General features: G+C 38.8%; 1 long non-coding RNA gene and 1 pseudogene across 1 annotated transcript; one reads left to right on the forward strand and one right to left on the reverse strand.

Annotated features, from left to right (window-relative positions):
- Positions 1–3,766: 3,766 nt before the first annotated feature.
- LOC110892092 lies at positions 3,767–5,211 on the reverse strand. The gene is made up of 3 exons (XR_002565825.2): positions 5,041–5,211; positions 4,213–4,318; positions 3,767–3,850 (listed from the first exon to the last, which is right to left on the reverse strand). It is a non-coding gene; the product is annotated as an uncharacterized LOC110892092 (long non-coding RNA).
- Positions 5,212–6,704: 1,493 nt separating this feature from the next.
- LOC110888392 lies at positions 6,705–25,298 on the forward strand (annotated as a pseudogene).
- The last annotated feature ends 1,856 nt before the right edge of the window (positions 25,299–27,154 follow it).

Raw genomic sequence — 27,154 nt, forward strand, 5'->3', positions numbered from 1 at the left:
GGAAGCCAATGAAATTTATTTCAGTAATGAATGTGGCCAGTTATTCAAGAAAACAAGGAATAACATATATAGTTTCGGTAGTTGTTAATACAAAAGGTAAAGAACTTAAGGACATTCCAGTAGTATCAGAATACCTGGATGTATTTCCAGAAGAACTACCAGGATTACCTCCGGATAGGGAAGTAGAATTTAGAATTCATCTAATTTCTGGAACTACACCGATAGCCAAGACACCTTATCGGTTAGCACCCACCGAAATGCTAGAATTGAAAAAGCAGTTAGTTGAATTATTAAGCAAAGGATTTGTACAACCTAGTTCATCCCCTTTGGGAGCATCAGTGTTGTTTGTCAAAAAGAAAGATGGTTCGATGAGAATGTGTATCGATTATAGGGAATTGAATAAGGTTACAATTAAGAATCGATACCCATTGCCTAGGATTGATGATCTTTTCGATCAACTTCAGGGAGCTAGATATTTTTCTAAGATAGATCTACGCTCCGGATATCATCAGTTGAAGGTACAAGAAGAAGACATACCTAAAACTGCTTTCAGAACTAGGTATGGTCACTACGAGTTTACAGTTATGCCTTTTGGACTTACAAATGCTCCGGCAGCATTTATGGACATGATGAATAGGATCTGTAAACCGTATTTGGATAAATTCGTAATTGTTTTCATCGACGGTATACTTATTTATTCCAAGAGTCAGGACGAGCATTGTGAGCATCTACATTCGAAAGTCTATTAAAACAATTGCATGTCAATATTCCTTTTATTGATGTCCTAACCCAAATGCCCGAATACTCTAAGTTTATGAGGGACTTCCTCACTCATAAAAAGAAAATTGAAACCTTTCAATTAGTTAACGTAGGCGAAGAATGCTCTGCCCTCGTACTCAACAAACTTCCCCAAAAGAAAATCGATCCTGGAAGCTTCACGATTCCCTACTCGATCGGGGACTCCCCCTTTCGTAATGCACTAGCCGACCTTGGGGCTAGCATTAACCTCATGCCTTCATCAATGTTTAAAAGACTCGGCCGAGGAACAACGAGTCCTACAAAAATGAGCATACAACTTGCTGATCGATCCGTCAAATTCCCGCAAGGTGTCATCGAAAACGTCCTAGTAAAGGTAAACAAATTTGTCTATCCGGCAGATTTTGTCATACTCGATATGGAAGAAGACACCGAAGTCCCCCTCATATTAGGGAGACCATTTCTCGCCACCGCACAAGCAGTGGTAGACATGAATAACGGAACACTCACCCTAAGGTACGGAGATGATGAAGTAAAATTCGGGGTTGGGAAGAGAATAGAGGACGACGACCCGATCAACTACATGAAGGTTATTGATTCGAGTTTGGATGCTGCTCTCCGACGGTGCAACATGGGAAGCCAAACATCCCACTCAGAAAATATATAACCTCACATTGGGTCTAGCCAAGGACCCTTATAAACGTGGCGCACCACGGAGGCATTCCGCGGAACTATCCTTAGTTTAGTTTAATCTTTTAGTTTTAATTTGCATGAATAAAACACACTCATGGTGGTAAAGGATGAAAAGGGGAACGAGAAACATGACCCCATGCACAAGAACAAGGCAACCCGACATCAATTTCTCCAATACAGAAGGTTCAACACGGGCCGTGTCCAACCAACACGGCCCCGTGCTGAACCCCCTGCAGAAAAACGCCCAGTTCAGGTAACTGGACACGGGCCGTGTTCACCAGACACGCCCCCGTGTCCAGGCTTCTGTTTCTTTTCTTTAATTTTCGTTACTGGCACCTGAACACGGGGCCGTGTCCGGTCCCCACGGGGCCGTGTCCGGACTGCCAGTAACATAAAATCTTTGCTTTTAACACCATATTACACATCTAATCAACCTAAAAATTTATTTTTGGGACACATTAAGGACAATGTGTAATTTAAGTGTGGGGGGATGCTAAAACCTTGAAATTTTGTAAGTCCTAAAAACAAGCCTTACACAAAACTCTATTGGAACCGCTAATCACCCCAAATTTTTTCAAAATTTTCAATTTTTCTTTACTTGTCTAAAGTTTAAGTTGGGAATTCTAAGATTAATAAGGTTATATTTTTACAAGTTTACAACCAATAGCGTCGTGATAAAAAGAACCAACATACGAAAATTACGAAACGGCATGACAAGCTTGAGTTAAAATTTGATTATATATACTTGATCACATAGAAAAACCCATTCCCACAAAAAGTGAGTTTTGAGCCTTTATTGAGCATACAAATACACATCTTTAGACTAAATGCTCATTTTTCGTTTCTTGTGTGAATAGCCGCTTGGTTCTTACGATTCTAGAACTTGCCACGACGATTCCTTCCCGGTCCTTACCAACTTAAACCCAAGTAAGTAAATGATGGAGGCATTAGGACTAAGCCTTTTTCTTTCAAAACCATTATTTTCAATTTTCTTTTCACCCACCTAAAAACTCCCCCTAGTTAACCCCTTTGAGCCTAAACCTTTCATTTCTTTACCCTAAAAACCCTTTTACCCACCAAAACCCTTTTTATTTTACCCTTTATTTTAGTAACAAGCTCGGTTTTCGTGTGACTAAAAAAAATGATGATGAAGTTTGAAATAAACAAACAAAGCTCTTAAAACAAAAAGCTTGTTTGGAGAAATACTTCACTAAAAAATAAAAAGTCACTAAAACAAAATGTTTTATGAAAACCGACGCTTTTTACGCTTTTCGCCCTTTTCTACTAACCACTAACCCATTCACCCACCTTTAGCCCAAGCCTTTACCCAAAAAGTCCTCTTGATATTTACAAAGGTAACAAGTTAAAAAGGAGGAGGATTGATTGCTTGGCAAGCTTATGGTAGGAATAAGTTCCATGCCGCTCTCGAGTGATTCACTAAAAATACACCTTCGGCCGAGTGTGAGTGATTTCTCACGTGAGGTATCACTACAAGAAAACTGGGTTTTTAGTACGCGCAAAAGCGTCCTAAAATGCTATTTTATAGGACCTTTCATTTAATAGGACCAACGGTAAAAGCGTTTCATGTAAAGGGGTCGTAATAAGTCCCGGAACTAAAAAAGCGTCCTAACATCTCAAATAAGATTATGAAACCAATTTTATGGTCGCGTAATATGTCTTTGAACAACCCAAATAGTGTCCTAATAAAAACATATTAGGACACTTTTACGATGTTCTAACATGTGCTTACATACTTTTAATCTTTTGATACACTTACAAGCGTCCTTAGAAATTAATTGATAGGACCCTTATGATGTAACATTATAGCTAATTTAGTACCAAGAAAAGGGTCCTAATATACCAAATAAGATTATGAAACCAATTTTATGATCGTAATAGCGTCCTAAAAAGAACATATTAGGACACTTTTACAATGTTCTAATATGTGATTACCTACTTTTAATCTTTTGATACACATACAAACGTTCTTAAAAATTAATTTATAGGACCCTTATGATGTAACGTTTTAGGCGTTTATTGGCACAAATTTTATGTCAATAAAAACTATTCTTAGTTACATATCGATACTAGTTTTAGTGGCACTTTAATTTTTGCCACAATATAAAAGACTTTTGTAGTACAAATTGTTTGTAAAAATTATTTCTAATAAAATATACATACTAAAATCATCATTTATTCATCATATAAAATAAAATATAATTGTAGAATGTAGAAATCATAATATCATAACTTCAATTGTAAGTTCAATACAAAGCATATCCCAAATGTTTACAAGAGAAGTCAAAACGTCCTTTCAGGTAGGAATTTTACTATAAAAATAGCTCTAAGCAATCCATGAATCTTGGTATCTCTATTCATCCCATGCTTCACATGTTGTCAACTGTGTCATCATCAACCATACAATCAAAGCTTGATAATTCAAAATATATGAAACTAGAAAAAGAATAGATGTATACATTAAGCTATAATATATAAATTAGCATAGAAACCATACGTAGTACCTTATCAAAAAAACCATGTGAGCAATTCTTTTGAGTTATATATATGTATTTTGAAAACTGAAAACATGTTCAGATGCGTCAAAATTGCCATGTAATGTCATTTGTAATTTAGAAAATAAGGAAAAACAAATACCAAATTCATGTTTGTTACATGAGGATTTAACCGCTAACTAGTGACTACAGAATACAACTAAGATAAATGACTAGTGACTACAAATAAGGAAAGACAAACACCAAATACCCGTCATTAGCTGATGAAGAGTTATTATTGATCAAGCTGTGAAGAGCTGTCATGCTTTTGATAATAGAAGAAAGGTGGATAACAAGCATCTGTTCACTGGTTTTCACTGCAGAGTATTTCAAACACCAAACGTATATTTTTATCCAACTCTTCATCACTATTCACCAATAAACGCAGCCATTATATATATATTTATATATAAAAATCCCATATCAGTTAAATCTACAAACATATGTTCAGATCTTACACAAATGGTTCGTCCTAAGAACATTATTAGGAATCGCATCACATTATATTATAAGCATATTTAAACAGCAACCATCATGAGCACCCCCCCCCCCCTCTTTAGAATTACACTTAACAATTTATATTATCGTCATTAGACCATATAACAGTTATCATCTTAATTCATCGAACACACAAGACGCATTTTCATTTCGTAATTCAAAATCACCGAGAATAATAATTAGCAACAATCGGGCAATAATCATCCTAACGCTCCTTCTTGAAATCATCCGATCAAAATTATCAACAAATATATGAGCAAGCCTAAGACTAACAGTTTGTTACAAAATAGATATATACTTTAATTAGCAAACATACTCTAACAATTTTACATTTAGGCTCATGACTAGAAGAAAAGCAAGACCACTCATATATTAGCCAAGAATTGCAAACAGTTAATCAACCCTATATTTTAGATTACCAGAGACTTATGTATATTAGACATGAAGCAAAAGAGAACACATTCTAAGACATCAAAAGAGTGAACACTGTATACATCTAAAGAACCTAAAAAATAAGGGAAAATCACGATCGAATACACACCTGCTGCTTGCACCCCTGCCACTATTGTTCTCGTCACCGGCGCCGCCAACTCGGGCCGGTGCTATGTGTCATCGGTAGCCGCCGGACACTGCTATTGTTCCGATGTGAGCCCACCGCCGTCAACTCTTACTCCTCCACTTTCTGTCTCTGACCGATCTCTCCCTATCTATCTGCTTCTATGTTCGCCACCGTGCGCCGCCATCGGCCGCTGGTGGTCGGCTCCTCCTACTTCACCACACTCTCTCCCTCTCGTCCTACCCTCTCACTAAGGGCTCAGGGGTGGGGGTGGACTGGTAATAGTAGAGAAGGAGGTTGGGTTATTTGCTGAACAGAAGGAGGGTTTGTGGTGAGTAGGTTTGGAGTGTGCTCGTCGGAGGAGAAGGGCGCCGGCCGGAATCCCGTTGAGATGAGGGAGAAGGCAGAGAGTGTGTGTGCGGCTAAATTAGAGTTTTAGGGTTTTCTAATGGTTTGAGAAAACAAGGGGTGAGGGTAAGGCGGTGCATGAGCCGAGCTGAGCTAGCGCAAGCTTGGACTTGGCTCGATTATAAACCGAGCTGGCTTGTTTTGGCTCGGATTTGAAACCGAGCTGAAAATCTAAGCTTTGGGGCTCGGCTGGGTTTTAGACCAAGCTTGCTCGGCTCGGTTTGGTTTGGCTCGTCACGAGCTGAGTCGAGCTAGGCTCACTTTCTAACCGAGTCGAGCCAGCTCAGCTCATTTTCAAACCGAGCCATATCGAGCAAGCTTTTTCCAAGCTAAATCTGAGCGAGCTCTGAGCCGCGAGCTGTTTGAACAGCCCTAGGTGAGGGTTTTTAAGGATTATTTATAGGATAGGGTTTTTGTGTAGGGGATTTGGGTGAGTTGAGTTGGGCTTGGGCCACGTGTTTGAATCCGTTAGGTGCCATGACTCGTTCAACAAACTGGTCCGTTTAACTTAACACTAAATTATAACGATAGATAAATAAATACACCCATATATATATATATATATATATATATATATATATAACGGTAGGTGCGTGTTACGTTAAATATATTTAGTTCGGGTTATCGGTCAAACGGTGCGTTTCTCCCGTCGCGGGTCATTTTTATTTAATAAATAATAATAATAGTAATAATATTAATAGAAGTAAAATAATTATTCAATAATACCCTTCTCTCGATGATTGGGATTAAGAGCACGGGTTGTCACAAATGTTCAATATATCAGAACCGACATAAAATTGCATTACTCGATTCAAGTTACCATGTCTAGAGTCTAACAGAAGGCATATTCATATTGGATACTGGTCGAGATTAAACAAAAAAATATCTTAATAAAATTCAAGACACGACTTACTAACAGTAGGGAATTGATATTGTGGTGTTTGTGTATATACTCGTGTTCAAAACATCCAATATTGAATTTCTCGTACCGAATTTTTTCGGTACCGGTACCTACTTTTTGTATCGGTACGTGCGGTATTGGTACCAATTCGGTACGGTATTAGTACCACTCACCACCACCACTCACCGACCACCTCCACTACTCACCACCACTCATCGGCCACCACCACCACTCACCGGCCACCACCACCACTCACCACCACCTCTCATCACCACCACCACCACTCACCACCACCACTCACCACTCACTGGCCACCACCACTACTCATTACCACAATCCCCGGCCACCACCACTACTCACCACCACCACTCACCACTCACCACCACCACTCACCGGCCACCACCACCACTCACCATCACCACCACTCACCGGCCACCACCACTACTCACCACCACCACCACCACTCACCGGCCACCACCACCACCACTCACCGGCCACCACCACCACTCACCACCACCTCTCACCACCACCACCACCACCACCACTCACCACCACCACTCACCGACCACCGCCACCGCCGGCCACCACCACCACCGGCCACCACCACCTCTCACCACCACCACCACCACTCACCGGCCACCACCACTCACTACCACCACCACCACCGGCCACTACCACCGGCCACCACCACTATCGGCCACCACCTCTCACCACCACCGTCGGCCACCACCACCGGCCACTACCACTACTCACCACCACCACCAGCCACCACCACCACTCACCACCACCACTCACCGGCCACCACCACCGGCCACCACCACTACTCACCACCACCACTCACCACCACCACTCACCGACCACCACCACTACTCACCACCACCACCACTCACCACCACCACTCACCGGCCACCACCACCGACCACCACCACCGGCCACTACCACTACTCACCACCACCACCACTCACCACCACCACCACTCACCACCACCACCACCACTCACCACCACCAACACCATCACTCACCGGCCACCACCACCATTCACCGGTCAATAACCTAGTGTTATTATAAAACTCTAGCGAATAAACGTCCTATAAAACTTATGTTTTACGACTCAAATATTAAGTGTCCTATTACGCTGTATTATAATAACACCATAATGATTAAGTGTCCTATAAAGGTTAAAGTTATAAGACCCTAGTGTCAAGTGTCCTATTAAGTTATGTTATAATAGAACTATAGCGAATAAGCGTCCTATAAAGCTGATGTTTTATGACTCAAATATTAGGTATCCTATTACAGTGTATTATAATAACACCACAATGATTAAGCGTCCTATAAAGGTTAAATTTATAAGACCCAAGTGTCAAGTGTCTTTTTAAGTTATATTATAATAAAACTCTAGCAAATAAGCGTCCTATAAAACTAATGTTTTATGACTTAAATATCAAGTGTCCTATTACGGTGTATTATAATAACACCACAATGATTAAGCGTCCTATAAAGTTTAAAGTTATAAGACCCAAGTGTCAAGTGTCCTATTAAGTTAAGTTCTAATATGACTTCGACTAGAAAGGGTCCTATAACACTGAACATTTATGACTTAACTACAATGTGTCCTATTAAGTTATGTTATCATAGGACCCCAGATGATCAAGTGTCCTAATACAGTACCACATAATGGGACACTAACAATTAAATGTCTTATAAAGTACTTTATTAGGATCTACATTTTAAGGGTCCTATTAAATTATATGATAATAGGACCCTAAAAAATCATCCATCCTATTAAATAGGTTTTCAGGACACCGGTTTAGTAGAGTATATTATAAAAGGACCCAAAAAGTTCATTAGTCCTATTAAATAGTTTTTTAGGACCCACTTTTACAAGCGTCCCACAAAAAAGCACTTGAAGTTTGGCGTTGGTTCGACGTAAAAACTCGTTTTCTACATTAAGATATCGTCTGTTTACTTCAAAACACACACACAGCACGAAATTCTGCCGTGATAACAGGGTAATAACTCGATCACTGCTACGATTTAATGTCCGATCGATAAAAACCAATCTGATGGATGTTTAAGTGCTGCCCGTATTTGGGCTATACTTTGTCATTCTTCGTGAAGGTTTTGAATCTCGTGAGTTGTCGTAAAAGTTGTATTAAGTTACTGACCTAGTTTTCGTGTGCATTGTTATTTGAATTAGGTTAACCGGGCTAAAATCAGTAGACTAAACGCTGCCGGTTTAAATCTGCAATGTGAGTCATTCTCTTTTTACCAAATTATTTCCAAAACCCTATTTATGTTTAAAGTTATAATTACAGGGATTAAGTCTTTGTAATCTTTAATTACTGCCAGTATGTGGGGTTTTGTATACATTACTTTATACTCGTCACCATTGGATATCGGGGTAGCCAATGGGTGATCTGACCATAGTCATAGACATTGTCAAGTGACAAATACCGATTTGGGGTAATTGGTTGATAGAAACATTGTAATCACCCTTAATACTGTATATTATAACAATGTGTCGTTTTGTGCAACTTGAATGACTCCCCAATATTTCATTGCTGATAAAACATTTTTAAAACATGTTTCTGGTGACCTACTGTAATCAAGGGAAAGTGCTACGGAGCACCAACAAGCTTGAAGTGGTGGCTCAATAAAATAAATAAACATGTTTTGTAAAATCAGGGATTTCCTCGTGAAATTCCCTTTATTGTAAATTACGGGGTTTGTCCAGAACTATGAAATAAAATAAATTGAGCATTTTCAAGTTTTAAAAAGATCCTGTTAAAAATTCCGCTGCCAACATAATAATTACCATGGGTTTCTGTCCCGCGGCTCCTGAAACGGGTAAAACCGGGCCGGGGGCCGTGACAGAAAAAGGTGGTATCAGAGCCACTGATTTAAGCCAAAGAAGTGTTCTGCTGACACTTAAATTCTAAAACTCCGTGTTAGGAAATACCTTATGTGATTATGTGTTTTTGTGTTATTTAACTATTTGTTAGTTTACAGTATGGGTACGTAAAAAATTTCGGACTTCTATCGTCAATTAGATAGTTCACCAAAAGATAAGGGAACCTCATTTCAAGAAAATTCCTCAAGATACTCAGCAGATACTGAGGAAGGAATATTTATTCGTAAGGCACAGTTTGAGAAACCACTTACCACTAAGAAAAGAAATTGGATTATTAGAAAAAGTCAAGAGAAAATAAAGAAGTCACAACCAAATGGAGTGATGATTAATAAGGAAACTCAGGAAATAGGCAGTAACCCACCATGGGAAAATGAATTAGATGAACAATGGGCAAATCTCTATATGTTAGCCACTACCGCAGTAAGTGTTAACTTTTAATTAAGTTAAACTGCGAAACCCGGACCAACCAATGAAATTAGATCTCAACCAGAAAAGTTTATAAATTATCTTATATCTCAACACCCTGACCCAGTACTAGCACCCATAATCATCTATGAGCCAGAAACTTTAAAGGAACTTTACCCATTAGATAAACAACTTAGTAAGAGAAGATAGAATAAACCTTATATAAAAGCATGCTGAACATAATATTCCTAGATAGACTAAAATAAATTATGAATGCACAACCCCTAGTATATTTTGAATTTCAGTTGTAATTTGTAATAGACATGTATATATATATATATATATATATAAGTCGCAATGTTTGCCATTTTTCTGTTTGTGCAGTTGTACCTGAATGGTTATACTAAATATTAGCCTGTAATAATTAATAATTGATAGATATTCAGATGGAACACGCTGTTAATGAACTGGTTAATGAAGTTAATCAATCAGAACACAATAATGAAGACCACTTTCTAAATCGGCAAGATATAGAAAATATTGTCGCTCAGGGAATAGCTAACGCTATCCCGGTAATCGTCGCTGCTGTTAAAAGTCCTGTTGAGCCTTCACAAGCCAACCCCAGTAAACGCACGTGCGACAATAATTTCAGTAATAGTATAAATGGAGGCAATAACAATGATAATAATGTGGTTCAAGCCCCGGTACTCAAGAAAATGAAAGTTGCAACACCTGGTTGCACTTACAAGGAATTTCCTGCCTGTAAACCAGCTGAATTTGCAGGCGATGAAGGGGCGACAGCCGCACTACATTGGTTAGAAAAAACTGAAGCAGTAATTAAAATAAGTAAATGCGCAGAGGAAGATAAAGTTATGTATGCTTCTCACCTTTTCAAGGAAGAGGCATTGGAATGGTGGAATACGGTATTGCAAGCCAAGGGAAGTGACATGGCCTATGCCATGAGTTGGGAAGAATTTAAGCAATTGGTGGAAAGGAATTTTTGCCCTGAATATGAAAAAGAACAAATGGCAAATAAATTCCTGAGCCACCGAATGGTGGATGTTGATTGTCGAGGGTATGCTTCGAAGTTTTTTGAATATGCTTGAATTGTGCCTACTCTGGCTTCGCTAGAACCGGTACTTATTTCTCGCTACATTTGGGGTTTAATTAGCGAGATTCGTGATATCGTCAAAGCTGCGAGACCCAGTACAATTGACGATGCAGTGGAGTTAGCCAACACTCTGACTGACGGGCTGGTGCGTACGCGAGAAGAAAATAGGAAAAAGGAGTTAGCCCAAAAGATTACCCGGGGATTTCGTGTGGCTAATAACAACTTTAAAAGAAAGGGAACTGGGCAATCTTCTACCCGCCGTTTTGCAGAAACTGCAAAAAGAAACATTTTGGAAAATGTAACGAAGTCTGCAATTTCTGCAAAGCTGTAAGGCACCGAGAGGAAGAATGCAGGAAGAAAACAAAGGTCTGCTACAATTGTGGAGAAGGTGGAAATTTTAGACCAGACTGCCCTAAACTGATCAAACCAGCTGACAACAAGGCTAAACCTGCAGAAGGATCTACCAAAAAGAATGCAAGAGCTTTTCAGCTGACAACCCAAGAAGCAGATCTGATTCCGGATGTGATAGCAGGTACGTTTCTAGTTCATGACGTTTATGCGAAAGTATTATTTGACTCTGGTGCAAACCAAAGTTTTATAAATACTTCATTCTGCCAAGCTCTTAAGCTACCTTTAACCAAACTTAGGCAGATTTATACAGTAGAAACAGCAGACGGTAACTCTGTTAACCTAGATCAAGTTTGGCAGGAAGGTAGGATAGAACTTTCAGGCCATAAATTTTCTGCAAACCTGTTACCTATGAATTTAGCTGGATTCGATGTTGTGTTAGGAATGGATTGGTTAGTAGCCAACCATGCGCGAATCCTCTTTGATAAGAATTCCATAGAAATTCATACACCCACAGGAGAAATAATTATGGTTACAGGGGATAAACCACGGAAGCCAATGAAATTTATTTCAGTAATGAATGTGGCCAGTTATTCAAGAAAACAAGGAATAACATATATAGTTTCGGTAGTTGTTAATACAAAAGGTAAAGAACTTAAGGACATTCCAGTAGTATCAGAATACCTGGATGTATTTCCAGAAGAACTACCAGGATTACCTCCGGATAGGGAAGTAGAATTTAGAATTCATCTAATTTCTGGAACTACACCGATAGCCAAGACACCTTATCGGTTAGCACCCACCGAAATGCTAGAATTGAAAAAGCAGTTAGTTGAATTATTAAGCAAAGGATTTGTACAACCTAGTTCATCCCCTTTGGGAGCATCAGTGTTGTTTGTCAAAAAGAAAGATGGTTCGATGAGAATGTGTATCGATTATAGGGAATTGAATAAGGTTACAATTAAGAATCGATACCCATTGCCTAGGATTGATGATCTTTTCGATCAACTTCAGGGAGCTAGATATTTTTCTAAGATAGATCTACGCTCCGGATATCATCAGTTGAAGGTACAAGAAGAAGACATACCTAAAACTGCTTTCAGAACTAGGTATGGTCACTACGAGTTTACAGTTATGCCTTTTGGACTTACAAATGCTCCGGCAGCATTTATGGACATGATGAATAGGATCTGTAAACCGTATTTGGATAAATTCGTAATTGTTTTCATCGACGGTATACTTATTTATTCCAAGAGTCAGGACGAGCATTGTGAGCATCTACATTCGAAAGTCTATTAAAACAATTGCATGTCAATATTCCTTTTATTGATGTCCTAACCCAAATGCCCGAATACTCTAAGTTTATGAGGGACTTCCTCACTCATAAAAAGAAAATTGAAACCTTTCAATTAGTTAACGTAGGCGAAGAATGCTCTGCCCTCGTACTCAACAAACTTCCCCAAAAGAAAATCGATCCTGGAAGCTTCACGATTCCCTGCTCGATCGGGGACTCCCCCTTTCGTAATGCACTAGCCGACCTTGGGGCTAGCATTAACCTCATGCCTTCATCAATGTTTAAAAGACTCGGCCGAGGAACAACGAGTCCTACAAAAATGAGCATACAACTTGCTGATCGATCCGTCAAATTCCCGCAAGGTGTCATCGAAAACGTCCTAGTAAAGGTAAACAAATTTGTCTATCCGGCAGATTTTGTCATACTCGATATGGAAGAAGACACCGAAGTCCCCCTCATATTAGGGAGACCATTTCTCGCCACCGCACAAGCAGTGGTAGACATGAATAACAGAACACTCACCCTAAGGTACGGAGATGATGAAGTAAAATTCGGGGTTGGGAAGAGAATAGAGGACGACGACCCGATCAACTACATGAAGGTTATTGATTCGAGTTTGGATGCTGCTCTCCGACGGTGCAACATGGGAAGCCAAACATCCCACTCAGAAAATATATAACCTCACATTGGGTCTAGCCAAGGACCCTTATAAACGTGGCGCACCACGGAGGCATTCCGCGGAACTATCCTTAGTTTAGTTTAATCTTTTAGTTTTAATTTGCAGGAATAAAACACACTCATGGTGGTAAAGGATGAAAAGGGGAACGAGAAACATGACCCCATGCACAAGAACAAGGCAACCCGACATCAATTTCTCCAATACAGAAGGTTCAACACGGGCCGTGTCCAACCAACACGGCCCCGTGCTGAACCCCCTGCAGAAAAACGCCCAGTTCAGGTAACTGGACACGGGCCGTGTTCACCAGACACGCCCCCGTGTCCAGGCTTCTGTTTCTTTTCTTTAATTTTCGTTACTGGCACCTGAACACGGGGCCGTGTCCGGTCCCCACGGGGCCGTGTCCGGACTGCCAGTAACATAAAATCTTTGCTTTTAACACCATATTACACATCTAATCAACCTAAAAATTTATTTTTGGGACACATTAAGGACAATGTGTAATTTAAGTGTGGGGGGATGCTAAAACCTTGAAATTTTGTAAGTCTTAAAAACAAGCCTTACACAAAACTCTATTGGAACCGCTAATCACCCCAAATTTTTTCAAAATTTTCAATTTTTCTTTACTTGTCTAAAGTTTAAGTTGGGAATTCTAAGATTAATAAGGTTATATTTTTACAAGTTTACAACCAATAGCGTCGTGATAAAAAGAACCAACATACGAAAATTACGAAACGGCATGACAAGCTTGAGTTAAAATTTGATTATATATACTTGATCACATAGAAAAACCCATTCCCACAAAAAGTGAGTTTTGAGCCTTTATTGAGCATACAAATACACATCTTTAGACTAAATGCTCATTTTTCGTTTCTTGTGTGAATAGCCGCTTGGTTCTTACGACTCTAGAACTTGCCACGACGATTCCTTCCCGGTCCTTACCAACTTAAACCCAAGTAAGTAAATGATGGAGGCATTAGGACTAACCCTTTTTCTTTCAAAACCATTATTTTCAATTTTCTTTTCACCCACCTAAAAACTCCCCCTAGTTAACCCCTTTGAGCCTAAACCTTTCATTTCTTTACCCTAAAAACCCTTTTACCCACCAAAACCCTTTTTATTTTACCCTTTATTTTAGTAACAAGCTCGGTTTTCGTGTGACTAAAAAAAATGATGATGAAGTTTGAAATAAACAAACAAAGCTCTTAAAACAAAAAGCTTGTTTGAAGAAATACTTCACTAAAAAATAAAAAGTCACTAAAACAAAATGTTTTATGAAAACCGACGCTTTTTACGCTTTTCGCCCTTTTCTACTAACCACTAACCCATTCACCCACCTTTAGCCCAAGCCTTTACCCAAAAAGTCCTCTTGATATTTACAAAGGTAACAAGTTAAAAAGGAGGAGGATTGATTGCTTGGCAAGCTTATGGTAGGAATAAGTTCCATGCCGCTCTCGAGTGATTCACTAAAAATACACCTTCGGCCGAGTGTGAGTGATTTCTCACGTGAGGTATGTGAACTTGTATATAAATGGAATTTTAAAAAAAGGCATGTTATGCCCAAATAAGTAATTTATCTTATGAAACGTTCTAAATAAATCATAACGAATAGGATTGTAAATAAATAAAAATAAAAGCCAAAAAAATCTTGGATTCCCGACACTCTATGACAAGCCAAAACCTTCTCTTCTAGCCATTCCATTTGGGAGTGTAAGCCACATATTAAAGAGTTTTGCTTGAGGACAAGCAAAAGTACAAGTGTGGGGGAATTTGATGTGTGTAAAATGCAACATATAAAATACATCAAATAAGGCATAAAACTAACCCTTTTTAAGTACTAATGTTGGAAAAAGAGTGCTTTTGTCTTCCTTTTGTATTTTCAGGATTAAATGAGCTCAAATTCACAAAAGAAGCAAAAAGACAGCTAAATCTAACATAAATACAAGAAAAGGAACATAAGTGGATTGCCCGACCCCTCAACGGCATCCTCCCAAGCAAAATAGAGAAGACAGAAGACTGAACACGCCCGTGCTCAGCCAGCACGGGGCCGTGCCCAAGAAGCAGCAGAAAAGACAAACCTATAGAAGCTTCTATTGCCCACCACGGGGCCGTGTCCAGCGGACACGGGGGCGTGGCGAAAGTACAGCAGGCGCATTAATTGTAATTGCGAATTACAATTAATGAAGAGAGAGAGTGTGTCAGACAGGCACGGGGGCGTGTCCAGCGGACACGGGGCCGTGTCCAGCCTTCTGTTCAGCCTATAAATAGGAGTGTTTGGTTTCATTGCAACTCATCCCTTGGCACACCACCTCTCTCACACTTCATCCACCACCCACCACCACCATAACACCATCATCCTCCACCATCATCCATTGTCCATCATAGAGTGTGTGAGTCGTCTCGGGATCCAAGATTGATCGTAAGAGTTCTTGACAATCAAGGCCATGTTTGCCTAAGTCTCTTACATCACTTGGTGAAGACAAGTGTTTAGTATAATACTTTTTATTTTTAATCTTTTGCACTTTTTATTTGGTTTTGTATTAATGACTTTAATAACTAGTTGCTTATGTTGAAGGTGATCTTTCCTTATCGTTTGTCCGTGGGGTCTTGGCATTATTTTACTGTCTATATAAAATAAAAGATTTTCACCATTCATATCTCCACAGTCTATATGGAGGTATGTTGGCTACCTGGTCGGGGGTTAAGGGAACGGTTTGGTAAGGTCTTGCCCTTGTTCAGCGTTTAGAGGTCCTGCAAGGGACCTGGGTCAAATTTAGTAGGATCTCCTTCAATGCCCATAGGTATTGGATGGCGGGGATCCAAACTCTTTGACCCCCTCATAAGTTAACTACTATTAATATTATAACCCGGCTATTTAGGACTGTATCCCTGCTGACTCAGACTACTTAGTCGAGGGTAACGTCACCGCCAAAAGCGGGGCCTACCATAATTTGCATTAATAACTTAATTCATTATCTTCCAATAATCCAACCCTTTAGGATTGTATCCTTGCTGACTCAAACTACTGGGTTGAGGGTAACGTCGCCTTCAAAAGAGGGGCCTACTACAATAACTAAGATAATCTCTTAAACAAGTGAAAAAGTGCGAAAATAATCAAAGGTTATACTAATACACGAGTCGGATCCAAGTGATTCATCTTGTCTATCTGTTTTTATTTTATTTTTATTTTTTAGCATTTAGTTAGTTTTTATTTTCTTAGTTTAAAAATCTTTTCTAACATTTTGATTTGATTAGATGTTGAGGATAAACCGGTACTAAAAGCTCTTGTGTCCTTGGACGACCTCGGTATCTTACCAACACTATACTACGTCCACGATGGGTGCACTTGCCCATATGTGTGTTTAGTGTTAGTAAATATCGTGTTTTATAAATTTAAAACTTGGCTAAAAGTGTAAAAAGGGCTTAAAATATACATCAAAAATATAACACACTTCACGCACATCAAGATGCGATCACCAAATGGAGGGTTCCGCAATCAGCTACGGAAGTTAGAAGTTTTCTAGGATTAGTTGGGTACTATAGGCGTTTTATTAAGTATTTTTCCAAGATAGTTGTACCCTTAACTAAGCTAACCTGTAAAGCCGTAAAGTTTGAATGGGGACCCAGGCAGGAGGAGGCCTTTAGGATTTTAAAGCAAAAGTTAACAAACGCCCCAATTCTAGCCCTGCCAGAAGGAACAGAAGATTTTGAAGTCTATTGTGATGCTTCTAAACTAGGATTAGGATGTGTGTTAATGCAACGCAAGAAGGTAATTGCGTATGCCTCAAGGCAATTGAAAAAGCACGAAGACAACTATACGACTCATGACTTAGAATTAGGAGCGATAATTTTTGCCCTTAAAATTTGGAGACACTATCTGTATGGAAGCAAGTTTACCGTTTATACAGATCATAAAAGCTTAAGGTACATATTTGGGCAAAAAGAATTAAACATGAGGCAAAGAAGATGGATGGAAATTTTAAGTGACTACGACTGTGATATTCAATATCACGAAGGAAAAGCAAATGTAGTTGCAGATGCCCTAAGTCGTAAGTATCATGAAAAGCAAAAGCGAGTTCGTGCTCTTAGATTAAATCTACAGTTAGATTTAATGGAACAACTGAAAAATATCCAAGAAACAAGAATCAAGGATGATGCTGAAGGAATGAAAGGGAGAATAAAGGAATTGGAGCAAGGAGCTGATGGAATTTGGAGATTCCACAAGAAAAGGATTTGGGTACCTAAGCAAGGAAACTTAAAAAATAAGATTTTAGAGGAGGCCTATAAATCTAGGTATACCATGCACCCTGGTAATAATAAGATGTACCAAGATTTAAGAAACAACTTCTGGTGGACATGAATGAAAAAGGACATAGCTAGATATGTATCTAAGTGTCTAACTTGTTCACAAGTTAAGGCAAAACACCAGAAACTTTCAGGGTTACTCCAACAATTAGAAATGCCTGTTTGGAAATGGCAACTACTAACAATGGATTTTGTTACTAAGTTACCTAAAACTAGGAAAGGTAATGATGCGATTGGGTAATTGTGGATCGATTAACCAAATCAGCTAATTTTCTACCCATGAAAGAAACCTTTAGCATGGAAAGGTTAGCAAAATTATATGTAGACGAAGTAGTATCCTTACATGGAGTTCCACTCTCCATTGTATCGGATAGAGATAGTCGTTTTACTTCACATTTCTGGACAAGTTTCCAAAAAGCCACGGGGACGCGATTAAATTTAAGTACAGCTTACCATCCCCAAACAGAAGGGCAAAGTGAAAGGACGATTCAAACCCTGGAAGACATGCTCAGGGCATGTGTAATAGATTTTGGTGGAAACTGGGACAACCATTTACCTTTAATTGAATTCTCCTATAATAATAGTTACCATTCAAGCATCGAAGTTGCCCCGTTCGAAGCACTATATGGAATACAGCTAAGCTACAAATACACGAGGCAACCCTATGCTAGAAGGGGAGCCCTCGCACCACGCGACAGGCCCTCGCGCCACGCGAGGGAGCCCAATTTTCAGTATAAATAGAGGGGTGTGGCACTTAAAGTTTGGCGTTGGTTCGACGTAAAAACTCGTTTTCTTCGTTAAGATATCATCTGTTTACTTCAAAACACACACACACAGCACGAAATTCTACCGCGATAACAGGGTAATAACTCGATCACTGCTACGATTTAATGTCCGATCGATAAAAACCAATCCGATGGATGTTTAAGTGCTGCCCGTATTTGGGCAATACTTTGTCATTCATCGTGAAGGTTTTGAATCTCGTGAGTTGTCGTAAAAGTTGTATTAAGTTACTGACCTAGTTTTTGTGTGCATTGTTATTTGAATTAGGTTAACCAGCCTAAAATCAGTAGGCTAAACGCTGCCCGTTTAAATCTGCAATGTGAGTCATTATCTTTTTACCAAATTATTTCCAAAACCCTATTTATGTTTAAAGTTATAATTACAGGGATTAAGTCTTTGTAATCTTTAATTACTGCCGGTATGTGGGGTTTTGTATACATTACTTGATACTCGTCACCATTGGACATCGGGGTAGCCAATGGGTGATCTGACCATAGTCACAGACATTGTCAAGTGACAAATACCGATTTGGGGTAATTGGTTGATAGAAACATTGTAATCACCCTTAACACTGTATATTATAACAATGTGTCGTTTTGTGCAACTTGAACGACTCGCCAGTATTTCCTTGCTGATAAAACCTTTTTAAAACATGTTTCAGGTGACCTACTGTAATCAAGGGAAAGTGCTTCGGAGCACCAACAAGCTTGAAGTAGTGGCTCAATAAAATAAATAAACATGTTTTGTAAAATCAAGGATTTCCTCGTGAAATTCCCTTTATTGTAAATTACGGGGTTTGTCCAGAACTATGAAATAAAATAAATTGAGCATTTTCAAGTTTTAAAAAGATCCTGTTAAAAATTCCGCTGCCAACATAATGATTACCACGGGTTTCTGTCCCGCGGCTCCTAAAACGGGTAAAACCGAGCCGGGGGCCATGACAGGCGTGGAGTGAAATAGAGATAAGTTAAATAGATCAGGGAGTAAAATGGCTATTTTTAAAGGATTGGTGCAAAACCATTAAAACGACCAAACCACAAGGAGCAAAACGGATGTTAACTCTAACAAAAATATAACAAGTATCATGTGTTTAACGGATAGAGTGTTAATGAGAATAAGTTTAATCGTGAATATGTGATTTGTATATTGTGTACATATTGCACCCAAAGTGTATAAAACGGTAAATGAGATCGAGTATACTCACGATTTGCGTAGTAATTTCCACGAACATGAGTTAATGCGCTGAGTGATTAGAGGACCGCCGAGTTATCTTACATGGATGAACGAGGTATGAGTTTGATGAAGTTCGGATTTGGAATGCAAAATGCAAGATGTTTATCTAATATCAAAATACATACAACTTATCTTTGACGAAATTCCCGAATTTGGACACCATAGTGTAGTGTTCTTCATAGGCGTAAGTCTGCCTATTGGAAGTCCAAGTTTCAAGGAGTTCAATCAAAATAATTTTACCATGTTCCTCATAACATCAAACCATGGATTGGTTAGTGTCTTAGATTTGGTTAATTTGTAGTTATATATATACATATGTATATATATATATATAGAAACAGGATCAGGAGAGAACGCCTCAAAGTGTGAGAACGGTGAGAACAATTCTCAGCCACAAGATCTTAGGGGTTTGTGGCTGAGATTGATGGATTGATGCGGTGGCATTTTTGTAACTAATAGGGGTCTTGGAACTACCAGAAGGGGTAATATAGGAATATCCAAACAAAGGTGCACATGCTAATTACATGCCATTTTCCCCCATCATATTTAAACGAAAATAACTTTTTTATACGTGATTATTTTTCAAAAAAAAATTACACCATAAAACTCATCGTTTTTTATCTTTCCAACGAGTATACTATTGATATACTTTTCGAAAAAAAAATTAACTGGGTTTTATGGCGTTTTTCTGAACTGAGTGTTTTATGGCGTTTTAGACGAGTTATTTTCATTGCGTTTTTCTGAACTAGGTGTTTTTATGGCGTTTTAACTAGATATTTTCTTGGCGTTTTTCTGAACTGAGTGTTTTATGGCTTTTTCAACTAAGTTTTTTCATGACGTTTTTCTGAACTGGGTATTTTATGGCGTTTTTACAGTACAAATTATGAATTTTCTGAGCTCAAAAAATTTTAATTTAGGCGGTTAGACACATAAACCGCACAAAAATCAGCACAAATAAACTTACACGCACATTTTTTGAGCTATATGGCTCAAAAAATTGGTTTTTTTGAGCTGTTGTAAATTATAGCTAAAAAATAGCTTTTTTGTCATGGCGTTTTAACTGGCTAGCTCAAAAAAATGGTTTTTTTGAGTTGTTGTAATTTATAGCTCAAAAATAGCTTTTTTTGTTATGGCATTTTAACTGGGAGAGCTGGCTCAAAAAAAATGGGTTTTTTGAGCTGTTGTAAATTATAGCTCAAAAAAATAGCTTTTGAGTGTTTTATGGCGTTCAAAAAATGGTTTTTTGAGCTGTTGTAAATTATAGCTTAAAAAATAGTTTTTGAGTGTTTTATGGCGTTTTAACTCGGTATTTTTAATGGCGTTTTTTTTTCTGAATTGGGTGTTTTTATTGCGTTTTATTTGAACACCCAGTTCATGTGAGTGGGTTTTTTTGACAATATTACCCCTTAGTGTAATTTAACATCAATGCCACATGTCACCACCAAAATCGTTCTCACCGTTCTCACACTTTTCACCGTTCTCTCTAAATCCTGACCATATATATATATATATATATATATATATAGTTGTTAGTAGTCCAAGTGTTAGTTAATCAAGTATGGTCATGCATGCGTTGGATGAATCCATTAACCCGAATGTTCACCAATACACAAATCATCACAATGATGATTCGGATGGTCATGGAACATAAGAACATAAGAATATAAAATTACTATATCTAAAACAACCAAGTGAGCTAGCTAGATGCGTGCATCCCAAACATGAAAAGTGTTTGGGGACGTGATGTAGCCTTGTTACTTTGTTGGAAATTGCTTTAAGATATAGTAATATGAAGATAAAGTAACTAATAAAGAAATTGAGGTAGTGGACTCATAGTTGGAAAGCCAAGTCTTCCATTTGTTCACACTTTGCCAAGAACACAAGTCTTATAATGTTTTGAGGATTGAAGGCTTGGATTTGCTCTCAACACTTTGAAGATTGTTTGAACCTTTTTGGACAGTAGCTAAGTGAGGTTTTTAGGCCTTTAATCTTTGGAAATCCACCATGCATAAGCCCCACAACCATGAGTATGATTACGAGCAACGTTGATGCAAGAATCCCACGAGATGAAACAAGAAACAAACATAATGTAAAAGTTTTGTGAAAACAAAATTTATAACCTACTTTGGACATCAAATATGGAGTTGTACCACATTGTTTCACCATGGTGAACATTGGGTAACAATCCTTGATGTTATCCAAGTGGTTTGTAGCAAGAAAAGCATGAGAAAGAAGGAAGAAAGATGTTCAAACTCACTGATTTGAACAAAACTACAATCTGCCAAGAACTTGAAGAAATGGAGATAATTTGATGCTTTGGAAGTGTTTAAAGTGTTTGGAAAGTGTGTAGGAGTGTATGATGGCTCCTATTTATAATGAGGTTGATTAGGGTCAGTGTTAAATGAGTTAGGAGGTGATTAGAGGAATCAAAGTATATCTGAGTATTGTAAGAGTGTAGTGCACATATGATTAGTACTTCCAAGTATTTCGAGTCTTGGTTTTGCGTATAAACACGTATTCAACAATTGGTTGTTATATGAGTGAGGAGGTGATTGGAGGTAAAAAGAGGTGGAAAATGGACCAACCCATGAGCTGGCGGTAACCTGCTGCGGATTGACCTCTCCCACACGTCGCTGGGGAAGACCTGGATTCTCCCGCGTGGCGCTTGGGAGTCTAGTCTGAAAATGTTCATTTTCGGCCCATGAACTTTGTAATTATGTTATTTTATGTTGTAAACTTGCATTTTAGTTCATTTTTAGGTAATCAAAGTGTATCCAAGTATTGTAAGAGTGTTGTGCACATATGATTAGTATTTCCAAGTATTTCGAGTCTCAGTTTTGCGTATAAACACGTATTCAATGATTAATTGCGTATAACACAAGTATAACATGTATGAGTATAAAATGAACTTTCCATTATGATTAAAGTCTCGGGTTACAAAATTGTAAATGAAATACGAATATGATACGATTACAAGTTTTTAAAAGTGGAAATGTGAATCCAACATTCTAAATAAGGAAAGTCTAGAAATGCGAAGCGTTACAATTATTGTCATTTCCCATTTTCCATGTGTATTTATATTAATTATTATGCTTATATAACCCACATTACCTACCCCACCTCCACCTTACTCTTATCTCTCTCTAAACTTTGAAATCACCGCCGCTGCCACCATGGCTTCTAGCCACCGCCACGGCGCCACACACCACCGGCAACCACCGCTACGCCTACATAACTACCACCGGCCAGATCCAGGACTACTCCTCCCCACCAACCCCCACTCTTTCTTGTCTTCAATCTGAATTCCAAATCCTACCATCGGATTTATGTGGCTCACTAATCGGCTAATCAGTTGCCGGATTTTGGGATTCCGGTGGTGAATCGGTTGTGAGGGTGGTGTATTGTGGGAGATGGTGGAATGATGAAGGTTTGATCTTTACTTCGTCAATGGTTTCTAAACCTCTAAGTATGTTGAATCTGCTGTTACGTAGACGTAACACAACATCTCTAAGCATAAGCCACATGATATATGTCAGATACTGTTTGGATTGTTCCACAACACTTTGACGGATACGATCTGTAATTTGAGGAGGAAATGATAGTGACGTCATCCACTCGATGTTACACGAGAGCGAAGATAACTTAGCGACATATCCTTGAAGTTCATGAACCACAATGATGTCGTCACAGTGGCTACCGGAAAGTGTGGGGTGTTAACCAATGATGGAGATGAGAACATTTTGATTTGTTTGTGGTTTATATAAAAAAATAAATAATAACTTAAATAACATTAGGTGTTGGTGCATATTTTGTATGTCTGCCACTGTGCGAATAGGCTAGATAGAGCGTGTGTTGAATATTGTATAGAATAGTATAAGTTGGACAAGGTATTGTATGAAACAATGTCCATCCCCAGACGGATGGAGTCCATCCGGATGGATGGACAACATGTCAGTCCAAACCCCATCCGAATAGGTGTTATAATGTTAAAGTCCAACCGGACAGATGGAGTCCATCCGGACGGATGAACATAGGCTCATTCGGACGGATAGGCGTTGCCTATAAATAGGGATGTGGGGTTCCCATTTGGACAAGCTTTTGGTTCCCTATGGGGAGATGCTGTCCAACTGGTTTCACGGGTATGTTACTTTCATATATCAATAGAAACCAGATTATAAGTGATTGTTCGGTGTCGTTTCTATCTTCTACTCATTTCTTATCACCGAACCGATCATCTCGGGACCAAAGCTTCGTCAAACTCGACGTTTCTTGGACTATCAAATGGTATCAGAGCTACAGTACTGATTCAATCAATCTGACAGTTGATTGAATCACTTACGCTCAATAATTTTGGATGTGTAGTGAGTTTTGACGTTAAACATCGGATAAACATCAAATTGAAGGTCAATTCACGGATATAATTTGAAAATTGAAGACATCATTTGATTCGGAATTGATTTTCGCACAACCCTGTGAAATTTCATCATGAAATTCGTAGAAATAAAGATTTTGGATTGAAAAATGTGTTTCAGAATGTTCTTGAGATGTTCAAACAGATTCGGACTGATGGCCATATACACATCCGGACGGATGGGGACATTCAGGGTTATGAAGTCTACGCGTTTCAAAATCAGTCCATTCGACGGATGGACCTACTCCATTCAGACGGATGGACTAATGCCAAAATCAGTCTATTGGAAAGGCATTTTTTGATCGCAATGATGAGGTGAGTCTCTAGAAAAAATTTAGTGATTGAAAAATTTTTCGAGTTTTTAACGACCAAGCTGGGTTGTTCGGGGACACCGACTGGGGCTTTAGCGAATAGATTTGATGATGTGATCATAGATTGTGGAAATTAGTGGGGTAGTCATGATACTGGTGCAGAACGTTTATCATCTGGGTTATCTGACTATTTATGGGCCATAACGTAAAATCTGCAATGATGAAAAACTAACGTTTGGGGAAAAATTGTCACATTTTCAGCATAGTCAGGTTTTTCAGAGAACAGAAAGAACTGGATTGCTTAATTTGAGGGGGAATTCAGTGATAAGACGTCAGAATTTTCAAAAATGAGGGGGAATAAAAATTTCAGATAAAATTCTAGCATTTTTGAAATTCGTGACACTGTAACAGTATTCGTGTGGTTCTGACTTCAGGATTGTCTGGAGATGCATAGGATCTGGATTCGTAATTTTGTGATTATAGGAAGTTCAGACTCTACAGATCAGGGTTAGATTGACATCTTAGGGTTTGAGTGGAATGAAGATGTTTGTTGGTTAAGTTGCTGCCAGAACTAGCGGAGAAGACTATACATCTATTATCGTGACTGAAGAGGAAGAATGTGAATCTGAACGTGAATGAATATTTCTGAGTTCTAAACGCGTTACCAGATGATTCGTTATCAGATGAAGATTTGCTGATTGTGGAGAATACTGTTTACATGGATCAATCATTCAAAAGGTGCTTAAAAGTGATCACGGAAAACAGGATTTCAGATTTTCAGGGGTAATCACAGATTTGACATTAACCAGTCGGGTATTTGAAGTTTATATCAATTGCTGGTTGAGTTTTTGTACATACTCAGATCAAGCAAGAGGATGCAAGATCGATGGTGCTGAAATGTCATATCAAAAACTGGACTCGGATGTGGTTAAAGCTAAAAAAGAGATTGCTGCATTGATTAGTTTCAAGTTGGTGATTGTTCGTGAAAATTGCAGTTTAGCAAATCAGAGGAGGAGTCGTGAACTGTGCAAACAAAGACCTGAAGATTCATTTCAGGGGGAATTTGTGCATAACACTGTCAAAAGCAAACCTGGGTCATCAATCAAGGGGGAATCTATTGAAGATTTCAAGATGCCTGATTGAAGTTGCAGAAAGTTGAAGTTGCAGAATATTCAAACACAGCTCAAGGTTTTCAATGTGACGATTCAACAGTGACAACCAAGGGGGAATCTGTTGGTGCATATTTTGTATATCTGCCACTATGCGAATAGGCTAGATAGGGGGTGTGTTGAATATTGTATAGAATAGGATAAGTTGGACAAGGTATTGTATGAAACAATGTCCATCCTCGGACGGATGGACAACAGGTCAGTCCAAACCCCATCCGAATAGGTGTTATAATGTTAAAGTCCATCCGGACGGACATAGGCTCATTCGGACGGATAGGCGTTGCCTATAAATAGGGATGTGGGGTTCCCATTTGGACAAGCTTTTGGTTCCCTATGGGGAGATGTTGTCCAACTGGTTTCACGGGTATGTAACTTTCATATATCAATATAAACCAGATTATAAGTGATTGTTCAGTGTCGTTTCTATCTTCTAGTCATTTCTTATCACCGAACCGATCATCTCGGGACCAAAACTCCGTCAAACTCGACGTTTCCTTGATAGATCTCCGTCAAACTCGACGTTTCCTGGACTATCATTAAGTGAATATTAAAAGAAGATGGTAAACCCCTCATGTGCATCACATGTGAGGGCATGTAACTGAGTTTTTGGATGACGTTAGTGGTAAAGGTTATAGGGTGTACCAAAACATGAACATAAAGGTTGGGTTTGGCCGATTTCATAGTGAAAGGTTTGATGTGTAGTTTAGGTATAACATAAAGGTTGATTTTGCAATTTTGTCTATAATCTAATGTATAAATAAAAAGATACGTTATAATATACTTGGGTGTATCATTCTGCCATACGCATATCACTCGAAAAAGGGTGGTTAAGAGAAATTATGAGGCACTTCCTTAGATACTAGATTGCGACCTGTTTGGAAAGTCAGCCAGTCTTAGGTCTAGATTAGTGTATTTTAAGATCCCAGTAGCCAAATTCAATTATCCAATTTCGAGAGCTGTGTTGAGTTAACATGATTCTTGCCTAGGTAGCTATTTTCTCATCATCTGAATTCACCTAAATTCGTATTATGTTTGCTCTGCTTTCGTATATGTTTTCTTAGTTAATTTTAGTAGTTAATAGAAATCTGAAAACCCACTAAACACTACCCGACTAGGACTTGATAGAGGTTTAGTATAGAGAGTCACGCCATTGTGTCCTTGGATTGATACTCGGTTTTACCGACTTTACTAAATAACAACTGGTGCACTACCGATTATGTCTAATTAAGTTAGTCTGACCATTTTAATTTGGTGTTTTATAAATTAATTAAACATTTTACACATCAAGTTTTTGGCGCCGTTGCGAGGAGACACATAGCGCTTTCGAGGACGACCCAAGTCGGGGATTTTAGTCACCTTATTGCTTTCTTAGATTAGTTTGTTTTTCTTTAGTTAAAAATTAAAAATCGAAAAAAAATATAAAACCTGAAAATACCGAAAAAATTAGTTTAGTTTCCTTTCTAGTCTTCTAGTGATTCGTGTCATTTGCTTCTCAGCTTATGCATACTCATTCTTTGGGCACACCTCAGATTCCCCATTCTCTGAGCCCAAATCCGATTTCCATCGTCGCCTAAGCCAACTAAAATTTAGGGTCCCCAAATGACTTAGACATTGCTGCCCGTAGAACTGTTGCTGGTATGATAAATGTCACCCCGGCCCACATCCGGTCCAGTATCACTCAACCCGCTGTTGAAGCCAATAACTTGACCATCCCACCCCTTCTGATTAACACCATGGCTCAGACTGTCCAGTTTCATGGACTTCGTGATGAGGACCCACATTCATGGACTTCGTGATGAGGACCCACAAACTCACTCACTAAATTCTCTA

This window comes from Helianthus annuus, chromosome 11 (assembly GCF_002127325.2).
Source record: "Helianthus annuus cultivar XRQ/B chromosome 11, HanXRQr2.0-SUNRISE, whole genome shotgun sequence".
NCBI lineage: Eukaryota > Viridiplantae > Streptophyta > Magnoliopsida > Asterales > Asteraceae > Helianthus > Helianthus annuus.